The sequence below is a fragment of the Bubalus kerabau genome, chromosome 9 (genome assembly GCF_029407905.1).
Source record: "Bubalus kerabau isolate K-KA32 ecotype Philippines breed swamp buffalo chromosome 9, PCC_UOA_SB_1v2, whole genome shotgun sequence".
Lineage (NCBI taxonomy): Eukaryota > Metazoa > Chordata > Mammalia > Artiodactyla > Bovidae > Bubalus > Bubalus kerabau.
The window spans coordinates 58,726,775-58,740,040 of record NC_073632.1 but is presented as its reverse complement, the minus strand read 5'-3'; the positions used below and the strand labels follow the sequence as shown (position 1 = coordinate 58,740,040).

Genomic DNA, 13,266 nt, shown 5'->3' with positions numbered 1-13,266 from the left:
GGATAAGGTAACAAACAGGCTTTTTACCCAATGTAATTTCCCAGAATGAAACAAACAAACAAAAAATTCACTATAAATGTGAATCTCTAAATTATCTATCTAATGTACTTTTAAGAAACCTGAATATTGAAAATGTATACAATTTTATGCTATATGGGAAGCAAAACTGATATTATAAGGCAATGGAAGACATACAACCCAAAAAACCCCATTTTGTACAAAATTATAACTATCCTTCAAGAAATACTAAGTCCTTGAACTTTTAAAATTAAAATTATTTAAAATATATGGCAAACCACTAAAATACTGCTGTAAATCCAAAAGGATCTTAGGCATTTTATAACTTCACGTTTTAACAAATGATTCCCTATTGTTAATTATGACTCACTTCTGAACATGCTAAGTACAGATTTCACATTATGGGAATATAGTTTTCTAGAGCTGACAGTTAATCCAGACCAACTAAATTAACTGCCTTACACATCACAGATCACCAGACAGTGTTTAATTTATTATAACTCCCAGCATTATTTGTGAGGGCAGTCCATGGCTGGCTGGCATCTGGTTGGTTGCCAGCTCCTCTTAGAAATCACTCACCCCAGACAGATTGGTCACAGGATACACACCGGAAATGCAAAGGTTGGCACTCATCCATGTGGCCTAACAGTTACACCCTGATTTCAGGTGCAAATATTGAAATATGACATTCTTTTATCTGTAAGACAAGAGTTTTAGAAAATATTTTTATTTCTAACTTAGGAAGCCAAATATCCCAACAAGATTATTATCATAGAGAAACAGCTACTTATTAGATACAGAACACTCAAATAGAACAGTCACATTTTTCTGAATTGCATGGACAATTTTGAATAATTAATATATTTTTTAAATTTTATGATAGAATGTAACAAAAATATTATAAATGAACCCTTTCTACATGAAGGTTACAAACCCATAGCTTATGGGTCAAACCACGCCAGCAGATATACTCATGCTAAGTGCTTAGTTGCTCAGTCATGTCTGACTCTCTGTGACCCCATGGACTATAGCCTACCAGGCTCCTCTGTCCATGGGACTTCCCAGGCAAGACTACTGGAGTGAGTTGTCTAGGGACTGAACCTGAATCTCCTGTATTGCAGGCAGATTCTTTACCATCTGAGCCACCAGGGAAGCCCAAGGGTAAGACATGTCCCTGGGTGGATATAGTTTAATAGGACCAAATAGTGATTTGTGAAGTTGAAGAAGTTTGTAACTTTTAATAGTCAAGAAGACCCCGTGAGAAGAGGCCTGGGCTTCCCTGGTGGCCACTCCTGTTCTCAGCCAGCTCTCCTAGTTCACGACAGACCTGGCCCCTGTCTGGACTGACAAGCTAACCTCTTGGCTACACAAACAAGGCAAAAAAGCATACTCATTTTTCTACCTATGAAGCCTTGAGTTTAACCTCTCCTAAGTAAAAGAAGGAAAATACTGCAATTTTTCTTTAGTAGAGCAGTGTGCCAGCCTTTCAAAACAGTACACAAAGATTATAAAATATTAGACATCTCTCCTATCCAAAACCTCTCACAGCTTTTTGTTCTTACATACCAGATACAATCTAAACCTCTTGGTTTGACATTTCAAGGCTCTCCTCAAGCTAGACAGATCCATTTCTTTACATCTAATGCAGTAAACTGTCACCTTCTAAACATCCTTCATATTTTACTTTAATCTCCCTGACTCTACCATTCCTTTTCCAGCCCCTTTATTCCATAAGTAGGCTTATTATCTGGCACCACCTTTGTATCAGGTACGTACTCTTGTTTCCACAAGGGCCTACATTAGGACCAAGTTTCTTGGAGGAAGGAATATAGCCAAAGACTTCATTTATCAAAGTACTCAGTACACGAAATATGACACATGTTGACAGGAAGATGATGAGGAAAAAAAACCTATAAAAATCTAAAATAAGTTAAAATTAGATAACAGCATCTTCATAGGTGATGCTAGTGGTAAATAACCGACTGCAATGCAGGAGATGCAGGAAACAGGTTGGATCCCTGGGTCGGGAAGATCCCCTGGAGGAAGAAATGGCACCCCACTCCAGTATTCTTGCCTGGAGAATCCCATGGACAGAGGAGTCTGGCAGGCTGCAGTCCATATGGTCACAAGGAGTCAGTCATGACTGAAGCGACTTAGCACAGCACATACAATGGCATCTTCTGCCTCTCAGTCCTAGCCAGATCCAAACACACTGAAATGCTTGACAAAATATAACCAGTAAAACAGGAAATAAAGGGCTGAGTTAGAAACAAGTGAGGAAAACCTACGGTTGTGAGAAACAAAGAGGAAAACCAAAGAGCAGACAACAGTAACTGAAGCTATGACTCGGAACCTATTATAGGTCTCAGTGGTTGTAATAAGAGGACTTTCAACACCCATGCAGAGAGGTGATTTCAAGCCACAGGTCCCATTTGGAAGAATCTTCCTAAAGCCAAAATTCAGGAGAAATCACCCTATCTGTGAAACCAGGAACATGAAAGCTTAGCTCACTGGCCAGGAAGCCAAAGGATACTTGACATCAACGTGGGCAGTGGGGAGAAGGTCAGCGGAGGGAAGTCAGAACCCTGTTAGGCAAGTACCACGCAGAGTAGGGGCCTAGATTCACACTGCCTTCACGGTTGAGAATCGCTATACCATCCCCAAGTCAAAAGATCTAGAAAGAAACAGTAGTCCTGAACTGGTAGAGGCAGATGGGAACCTCTCTGCAGGGATGCTTCCACACACAGGACTGACTAAACCCTTAAAAAGATGCATCACAGCACAAACTTCCAGACCACAGCAGAAGATGAGCCACTATGACACAGTCGGTAGGCAGACTCACTAATGGAAGAACCTACACCCTGAGAACAAGAAACAATAGAACACTCTGGACAAGAATTTTTTTGGGAAAGAGTAACAAAAACATGTATTGAAATAAATAAGGTACTTTTGCAACACGTTACTTGTTCTCGTCCTGATAAACCATGAATCAATGAATCAGATTCATCTCAGGACAGACAACACGGAGTGCTGAAGTATAGGACAGGCTGTAAAGGTGGGGAAAATAATGATTTAGAATATCACCACTTTATTTAAACATTCCACCCACCACAAGGATAAATCTGTCAAAGAAAAAAATTTACCAATGCACAAATATCAATCTAATCTTTAACACCAAAACCTGAAAAGACATAGCTCTTTCTTTTACCACTTATACTTTACTTCAAAATAGGCCCCCAGGTAAAAGCAGCAGCATAATTTCCCAAAGAAGTTACTTGGTCCCCCTCTTTCTTGAAAGAAAAAGAATTAATTAAATAAAATTAAACTGCAAAAGTGAAATTCAGAAAATCCCACTCAATTGACATCTCAGCTAATTTGGGAAGACTGTGGGTGTTTTATTCCTGGAAATCTTCAAGGGAAGGACAGAAACCTATTTGTCAAGGTGGATGGATGGGTTTGACTCTATAATCTGTAGATATCGCTTCTCCCTCCACAGTCTATAAATTGCTGCAATGGAGCTCCTTTTACTTTCTTTATAAAACTGCATTTATCAGAAAGTAATAGTTTTATAAAACCAAAGAAACATCTGCAAAATAAGATATCATCATTCATGTGATCTTGCACAATCATTCTTCGCAAAAAGATTGAGACAAATTCTATTTGACCTACTGAACCACAAACTTTATAACTGTTTCCCAGCTAGCTTTTACCATCAGATTATGGGATAATATCAAAAGCAGCAAGACTATCATGTGGGCAGTATCATTTTTAAGCTGGTGTTAAGCAAAATTTTGCATTGCAGCAACATACATAAAGGTGATTTATAAATATACATATTATATGTGATAGTTATGAATACATGTATTATATATATGCTATAAATATACATATGTTCAACAAACTTCCGTGTAAAAAAGATGCTTTATTTTTTTCAACTATGGATAACAATAATCTACAGGGTTAATTTTCTGTGAGATAAAGCTATACTGACAAAAAGAAGGAAAGGCACTGGAAAACCTAATATAGTTATTCTTTTACCAGCCATAATATTTAGAAAAATATAATGCAGCTAACACCTGTTTTTTTTTAAATAAACATGACATAGAAATAAAAAAGGAAAATGTACAAGTCCATTGTTAACATCCTTCATTAATTCTAAACTCCTTCCCAGTCAACTAAGATGACACATAACAGTGTCTGGGGGTGAGGATGAACATATGGAGAAGAAAGGATAGCTCACTCTACTTTTCCCTGGGAAATGAAGCTGAAAAGGGGAATAGAGCCGCAGTTTCAGGACTCATGTGGGCAGCAACGACCAATACACAAGTTCAAATTGTCCATGTACTGTCTGGATTTCTGCCAAGGCATTGAGGCAATTTGTGATAACCAATGAATATCCCAATGGGCAATGAACCAAATGTGAAAGATACAGTAACTCCTCTTTAGGAGGAGAATGGAATTCAAAGACAAAATGATTTCTCCCCCCAGATACAAGTAAACAAACATTAGTCTGGTACACTAAATTTGTCCAAGAGGGTGACTAGAATATATACCTTTGGGGAGACATTTTCTTTCCCAGTTCATTCAAAAAACTACATTACTATTAAACACAACATATAAAAACACTATTTTCCATTTAACAAAAATGTCTGAATTAGAAATACAATGATCTTTATTCATTTAATCCAATAACTTGTCAACAATGATTACAAAGTAAGAAATTCCCCACAACACACTGAACGCTTATACTTGCACACTCAAGGAATACACAACAACAGCCATTTCAACCTGTATCAGGAGACCGTCATACTCCTTGGGAAACAACTTGCTTTATGCGACATCATTTCATTATAATACAACTTTATTTTCAACCTCATCTTTCATATTATAAAATGTTTAACAAAGTTAAATAATACAATTACAGAGAAGGCAATAACAGTGGAAAAGAGAAATTAAGAGGTATAGACAAGGGAGAACATATGTTTACTACTGAGATTTGAAGTGAGATGGGGAGTCGATGAGGCGGAGAGAAACAGGATGGCAGGAACTGCAGAGAAGAGGGCAGGGGAACCAGGAGGAAGGAAAAGGGGCTTTTCATGAAATCAACAAAAGGAGGTAACTGCGAGGAACGTGAAAGCTTAGGTTCATGGTATAGTGGAAGAACCTGGAGAACAAGTTTAAAACTCCACAGAGGATTCTCAACTTATTTTAAAGTGAAAAGATATGGGAAAAGATAAAAAGGCTAGGCAAAAAGGCACAGTCCTACACTGAAGGCAAGTCGTAACAATACGTACTTGCAAAATAGCCCACAGAGACATGTCAGCGAAGTGACAGAAAAAAAACTGAGAGTTTCGGCAGCCTTGCAGGATGTTACCGAAATGTCATGGAGGGTGGAATGTGGTAACAAATCCAGAAAAAAAGCTGAACTTTAAATGCTGTCATTTCTGAATCCTGCTGAAACTGATCAAGAGACACTCCTTTGAGGAAAGGACTTTTCAGGTTGAGTCCAGAAATCCAGACATAGCGGAATGGGGGAAAATATCAGTCAAGAAAAGAAAGGGGTTATATTTGAACTTGGTATAGCAGCTGACACTCCCAACCAGCCCTCTTCCCCTGGCCTGCCCTCTGTAGGCTTCCACGCAATCACATGCTCTCCTATCTCCTCCTGCCTTTCTGGTAACTTCTGTGTCCTCCCTCAGACTGCTCTCTCCTCATTCTTCTAAAATATTTAGAGGTTCCATTAAAGGAAAGCTGTCTTTTTAATAACTTCCCACTTATCTTGGACTAGTCTTCTCCCTGTGTCTTCCACTTCACACACCCTACCCTTCCTACAGACCTACCAGAACACCTGCCACGGCTCAGCTGCACCTGTACTTTCACACCTCAGCATCTCCAGGTCTCCCACTGAGGCTCTGTGGCTCTGAAATTCCCTTACTCTTCCTCTGTTTGACACCCTCTTACTCACCTTTAAGGTTCAGACCTTAACCACTACTCACTTTTTCCTTGCTCTTATCTTTCGTGTTCATTTCTTACGTGTGTGTGTGCTCACTCATGTCCAACTCTTTACGGACCCCTGGACTGTATATAGCCTGCCAGACTCCTCTGTCCATGGAATTTTCCACACAAAAATACAGGAGTTCATTGCCACCTCCTATTCCTTGGCGGAGAGGGGGGGGGCGGGGAGGGGGGGGTCCTAACCCCTAGGGATCGAGCCCATATCGCTTGCATTTCCTGCATTGACAAATGGATTATTTACCACTGCGCCACCTGGGAAGCCCACCATTTCTTACATGCTGAGATATTTTTTTCTACTATAATAGACTACAAAAAGTCCTCAAGTTAAAAGAATGTTTCTTAATGAGAAGTATATCCTTATGGCTTAGCACATGCCAATATATGTTCAGTAAACATTTATTCATTTTTTTGAGATCAGCAGAGTAGATGGCAGAAGAGAATTAAAATAAATAAGTTTAAAATAGACACAAAAATAAACCAGTGACCCTTCTAAGATAAGGCACATGTAGACCCCCCAAAAAAGAAGCAAAAAACAATGTTCCACATCTTGATACAGAGAAAAAGAGAAAAACGGACAACAAAAACAGAAACACAATAGGTAACAATCAAATATATGACCTTCCTTGAAGCCATCCAATAAGGAATGGTGTATATACATACTGAAATTTTACTATTTGAAGAGAATGTAAAAAAGTGGTAACTTCTGTTAATACAAAAGCAGCCTTGAATACATAAAAGAGACCTAACCTTGGCCACAAAGAAACTCTGATTGAAATTAAAGAAAGATTCATGAAAGACATGATTGGAGAGGTAAAAGAAGCTATTTTCTCAAATATGATCATTTTTTTTAACACTCCAAATCTATGTTAAGACCATATGGTGATTATGGAGAACTGGAAAAAACTGTGGATGAAAAAGTTATTTAAAAAGCGAGAGAAAGATAACTTCAGAGTAAAAGAGAAGAGATAGGCCAAAAAGGGCAGTAAATAAGAATAAGGGTAAAAAAGACAGGATAATATTTTTCTGCTATTAGATACACAAGGGAGAACCAAAGGTCAAGTCTTACAAAAGCATCCCTCTTCCTTCATCATTATTCACAACGCACTACATTGAAATCATACAGAAGTGTCAGTAAGGAGACTATTGTGGGCGGAATATTATGACATTAAGTGCCTCTCTCTTCCTCTATGTAAATTCTTCTCCAGTTGAAACATTTTTATTAGGACTACAGGTTTTAATCAACAAGGTCCCAATACAGAATAAACAGGTAGAGTTTAACCGAACCATGTGGATGAACAAAGGAAAGACCAGCTTCATGGCTATTTGAAAACCCAGGCAAATAAATTAAAAGGAGAAGCAACCAGGAAGAAAAACCTGAAGGCCAGGGAAAATACTTGAAAACCAGAGGTAAACAAAAATCTTCCAGAAATCAAGGTAGGCCTTGAAAATACAAAAAGTATGGAACACAATGGGCTCTTCAGAATTTCTGCTGAGTTAACACCCAAATGGTGAGAATGAAGCAGGAAATGTCTAACAAGTGAAACTAGGAATAAACTTGTCAGAAACAAAGGATGAGGTTTAGAATCAACTTAAACTAGGAACTGACAATGGTTAGTTCTGTACAATGCTTTATTTCTTCTCTTTCTTTCCTATACTTTAACAAGCAAATCTAAATTTATGAAATATTTCACAAGCAATCTTAGTAGCAAGAAAAAGGAATTTAGGAGTCAATGTTAAAAAAAAAAAAAAGCCACATAACAGTAGGGTAAGTGAATTGTAATTTTCTGACACAATGGACATGGAAACCCTCTTTCTACCAAAGATACTATTTCACAAGTGACAAATAAGGAAGTTTCTAGTCACACAGGCATGATACTATAAAGTACCTTACTTACAAATGCCACTAATGCTATCTGTTTTACATTTTTCTTAATTATTTATGATGAGTAGGAATAAATCATCTGAGTTGGAAGAACTATAAATTAGAATAACCCGAAACCTTTAACAGACACATGATGTATATTTAACTAAAACCTACAATATTAAAACTTAAGAATATCTGGTTGCAGATAATTTTAATGGATGCACTGAAGAAAGGAAAAAAACCTCTCTAGCTCTTAAAACCACAAGGTAAATGTAAATTTATTTTAGCCAAATAGTAGTGATACATTCGGAGAAGGCAATGGCACCCCACTCCAGTACTCATGCCTGGAAAATCCCATGGACGGAGGGGCCTGGTGGGCTGCAGTCCATGGGGTCGCTGAGAGTCGGACACGACTGAGTGACTTCACTTTATTTTTTCACTTTCATGCATCGGAGAATGAAATGGCAACCCACTCCAGTGTTCTTGCCTGCAGAATCCCAGGGACAGGGGAGCCTGGTGGGCTGCCGTCTATGGGGTCACACAAGAGTCGGACACGACTGAAGCAACTTAGCAGCAGTAGCAGTGATACATTTGTACATTAAAATAAAAAGTATTGTACCTAATAAAAAAATAACTGAATTTAGTTAGTCTTCCTAACAAAAATCCAAGTACAAAATCATAGGTATGTCACTCACTGCTAGCCATTCAAGCTAAAAGAGCAATTAATTAAAATGGCATAATACTGTTAAAATTATCTTTGGAGTATAATTTACATTCTAAAACATGTACTCCATTTTAAGTGTACAGTTCAATGAGGTTTGACAAAGACATATAACAATGCAAACCACCACCAGGACCAAGATATAATGGTTGGCCAAAAAGCTAGTTTGGGTCTTCCCATAAGATGTTACAGAACAACCCAAATTTTTTTACCAACCCAATAAAAAATTTCTCTTCTCCCAATCACCCATCTGGGCTGGAGGAAGCATAAGCTGGAATCAAGATTGCAGGGAGAAGTATCAATAACCTCAGATATGCAAATTACACCACCCTTACGGCAGAAAGTGAAAAAGAACTAAAGAGCCTCTTGACGAAAGTGAAAGCTTAAAGCTCAACATTCAGAAAACTAAGATCATGGCATCCGGTCCATCACTTCATGGTAAATAGACAGGGAAACTGGAAACAGTGGCTGACTTTATTTTTCTGGGCTCCAAAATCACTGCAGATGGTGACTGCAGCCATGAAATTAAAAGACGCTTACTCCTTAGAAGGAAATTTATGACCAACCTAGATAGCATATTAAAAAGCAGAGACATTACTTTGCCAACAAAGGTCCATCTAGTCAAGGCTATGGCTTTTCCAGTGGTCATGTATGGATATGACAGTCGAACTATAAAGAAAGCTGAGCACAGAAGAATTGATCCTTTTGAACTGTGGTGTTAGAGAAGACTCTTGAGAGTCCCTTGGACTGCAAGGAGATCCAACCAGTCCATCCTAAAGGAGATCAGTTCTGGGTGTTCATTGGAAGGACTGATGTTGAAGCTGCAACTCCAATCCTTTGGCCACCTGATGCAAAGAGCTGACTCACTGGAAAAGACCCTGATGCTGGGAAAGATTGAGGGCAGGAGGAGAAGGGGATGGCATCACCGACTCAATGGACATAGGTTTGGGTGGACTCCAGGAGTTGGTGATGGGCAGGAAGGCCTGGCGTGCTGCAGTTCATGGGGTCACAAAGAGTCGGACATGACTGAGTGACTGAACTAACCTGAATCACCCATCCATTCCCTGTGCCAGGAAAAAAAAAAAACATACTGCTGTTGTCACTATAAATTAGACTACCTTTTATTCTAGTTACATAAAGTGAAATATGTCTGTACTTTTATGTCTATTTTGCTCAGCATAACTGAGATTTATCCCTCTTGTTATGTTTATCAGTCGTTTGTTCCTTTATTGCTGAATCATCTCTATTAAGCAGACCTATTCATTCCCCTGCTGACAGACATTTGGGTTGTTTCTAGAACCAAAATGTTTACAAAATGAGTGTAACATTTTACATTCCCACCAACAATGTATGCGAGTTCTAGTTGCTCCAAATCTTCACCAACAGTTATTATTGTCGATCTTTAGCCATTCCACTGGGTGGGTCATGACACCTTATGGTTTTAGTCTGCATTTCTCAATTGACTAGTAATGATGTGTCTTATTTTCATGTCCTTATTTGCCACATGTATCTTCTTTAGTGAAATGGGTATTTTCCCCATTTTTTAATTGTCTTTATATTAATCATTTTTTTGTTTTCTTATTGAGTTGTAAGAGTTCTTTATACATTCTAGATACAATCTTTTCTAGATACATGTTTCGCAAATGGCTTCTTCCAGTCTCTCCCTCTTTGTGCTTGCCTTTTCATCTACTTGATAACAGATTTATCTTTAGAAAATAGCTTCTCTTTAGAAAGGTTTTTAATTTTAAGTCCAATTTATCATTTACTTTTCTTTTATGACATACTTCTGTGTATCCTGGCAAATGTTTTACTTAGGAGCAGTTTCAAAAGATTAAACCCTAAGACAGATAGTGTTTAATATCTTAAATCTGAGAACAGTTAAATACAGATTAATCAATTCTAAGATGATATCAAACTGGATGCTACAAACACTTGTGGTGGGAATACGAAATGGTACCGCCACTCTGGGTAAGTCTGAAAGTTTATAAAGTTATATCCCCTTACCAAACCATCTAGCATTCCACTCCTAGGATATTTACTCAAATGTATTAAAACCTATATTCAAACAAAAACCTGTACACAAATGTTTAGAGCAGATTTATTCATTCTCATTCCAATCTGGAGATGTCCAAGATGTCCTTCAACAGGCAAATGGATAAACAGTGTTACACCTATTCAGTGAAATACTATTCAGTAATAACAAAGAATGAATTACTAACTCAGGTAACAGGAAAGATGACTTAAAATGCATTTTGTAAGTGAAAGAAGACACACACAAAGGCTACACAATTGTTTAATGTCATGTATATGATACTCTGGAAAAGGTAAAATTATAGGGAAGGAAAGCAGATCAGTGTTTACTGGGGAGTTAGGGAAGAAGACAGGATTGAGTCTGATGACTACAAAGGGGCCACACAAAGGAATTCTTATGGCAATGAAACGGTTCTGTATGCTTTTATTTTCAGTCTTCGCTGTGGACCAAGACAGGTTAGAGATCTGGTATCCCAGAATTGGGTTGTTCATGGGCATCCTAGCTTATTAGTCAGTTTTTGACCAGCACACCCTGAAAAATATCTACTAGTTGACATGTTCTGCCCATTCATTATGCTCAGGGCAAAGCCTGATCTCAGAGCCCCGGCCAACTCACCTGGCCTTAGACATCCATCCTAAAGACCTAAAAGCAACTTGGGCAATTAGAGCAACCGGTCTCCAACAAAAGTTAATACAAAATATAGGAGAAGTGTTTTAAAATAATAACTATTATCTTTAGTGTGAATTAACATGGCATAGGCTCCATAAAACAAGTACAAGCTAATTAAATTTTTTTTAATTTTTAGAAATTAAAATCATAGTAGTCAAAATAAATTGAAAATTTAAATGAAAAAATAGAAACACAGATGCAAGAAACCCAACATCCATATAAAGTGAATTCAAGAAGAGATTGAGGCTGATGAAAGTTCAAAAAAATGCTAAAAGATAATGGAACATTTTAGAAATTACAAAGGAAAAAGAATTGACTCAAAGTTTTATTCACATAGGAAAACAAGCCAGAAACTATTTCTGGACATGCAAGTATTCCTCCCATAACTCTTCTTAAAAACATTACTCAAGAAAGTACTCCAGTCAAAAAACAAATGAATTAAAGTAAATAAACCTTAAAAGAGGAAGACACAATATTCAAGTGACCAGTGACCTTATAGCTAAATCTAAATCATTACATATGCAGTACTAGTTAAGTTGAAAAGGATGGTTAGGGGAAAACAGAAGTGATATGAAAGGAAATCCAATCAATAGAACCAAGAATGTGGGGAAAGCAAAGTGCCTCATTAAATGGAGGAATAAGGGCAAAAGAAAGTCAGTTCTACATCATTTTAGAATTTCCAAACTTTCAGGGGAGAAAAAAAGTAAATACGAATAGGTTAAATTTTCCTGTGAAAAAGTAAGTCCCTTTGCACAAGGGATCCTTGTAATGGAGTGATTCTACATTTTGCCTATGGTGGTGGTGACAAGATCTACATAAAATGTCCGAGAACACACACACAAAGGTATGAAAACTGAGGACATCTGAGTAAAGCGTGTAGATTGGGTCAATGTCAATTTTCCAGGTGTACTATAGTGTTACAGTCATGCAAGATGTTACCACAGGAAGAAACTGGGTGAAGTACACTTAAGATATTCCTTTATTCTTTCTTTCAATTGCATGTGAACCTATAACTGTCTTTTATATAAAGTTCTTTAACAAAGCAAAATAAATAATAAACACAAACTTTCAGGTTGGGAGAGCAAAGGTTGGAAGGAAAAATAAAAGTCTGACTAAATGATGCTTGATATTTATAAGAGAGTAAAGCAAAATGATGTAAGTAACTGAAAGAAACATAAGAGCAATAAAAATCTACCCAGTACACACAAAACTGACAGAGATGGCAACAGTAATATCAGAAATCATCAAACAGAGCAAAAAATATTTTATATTTTGTAAGATTGAAATCCACTAAGAACAAACATCTATAAAGATGAATCCAATCAAATTCATAGTCACGGTAAGAGACTAATATATTCTGCTTACTGATTTATCAGTTTTGAGAAAACAGTAAATAGTGATATGGTACAAGAAATGTGTCAAGCCAAAAAACAGGGAAATGACAGCTTATCAAAAATATTTTGGGAGAATGTCTACACACTTAGAAAAGTAAATTTAGAATACAGTTGATCCTTGAACAATGCAGGGGTTAGGAGCACCAGTCTTCTGTGCAGCTGAAAACCCATGTATAACTTACAACTGGCCATGCATATACACAGTTCCTCCTTATCCACAGTTTTATATCCCTAGGTTCATCCAACAGTGAATTGTTTAGTACTGAGCATTTACTACTGAAAAAAATCCATATGTATATGGATTCCTGCAAGTCAAACCCATGTTATTCAAGGGTCAACTGTATTATCCAAGCAACTATTTTTTAAAATTTAAATAAGCAACACAAAATATCCAGTAAGAGAATATGTACAAAGAGCATTTTAATAACCTTGGGATGGAAACTCAGGATGTCATAAAGGAAGAGAATACAGAACTGACAACATACATATTAAAACTTTCTAGATGATTAGATAGCATCACCAACTAACTCTGGGAGGTAGAGAAGGACAGAGG

At 37.3% G+C, this 13,266-nt stretch overlaps 1 protein-coding gene across 2 annotated transcripts in view; it reads right to left on the bottom strand.

The window, feature by feature from the left end:
- Positions 1–13,266, bottom strand: part of FBXL4 (F-box and leucine rich repeat protein 4) — a 74,423-nt gene that overhangs the window by 53,797 nt on the left and 7,360 nt on the right. Inside the window, exon 2 of one of the 2 annotated variants that reach the window (XM_055535422.1) lies at positions 598–715. The gene's annotated coding sequence lies outside the window, so the exon portion shown is untranslated. The remainder of the gene's footprint in view (positions 1–597; positions 716–13,266) is intronic. The other variant, XM_055535423.1, reaches the window with a different exon arrangement.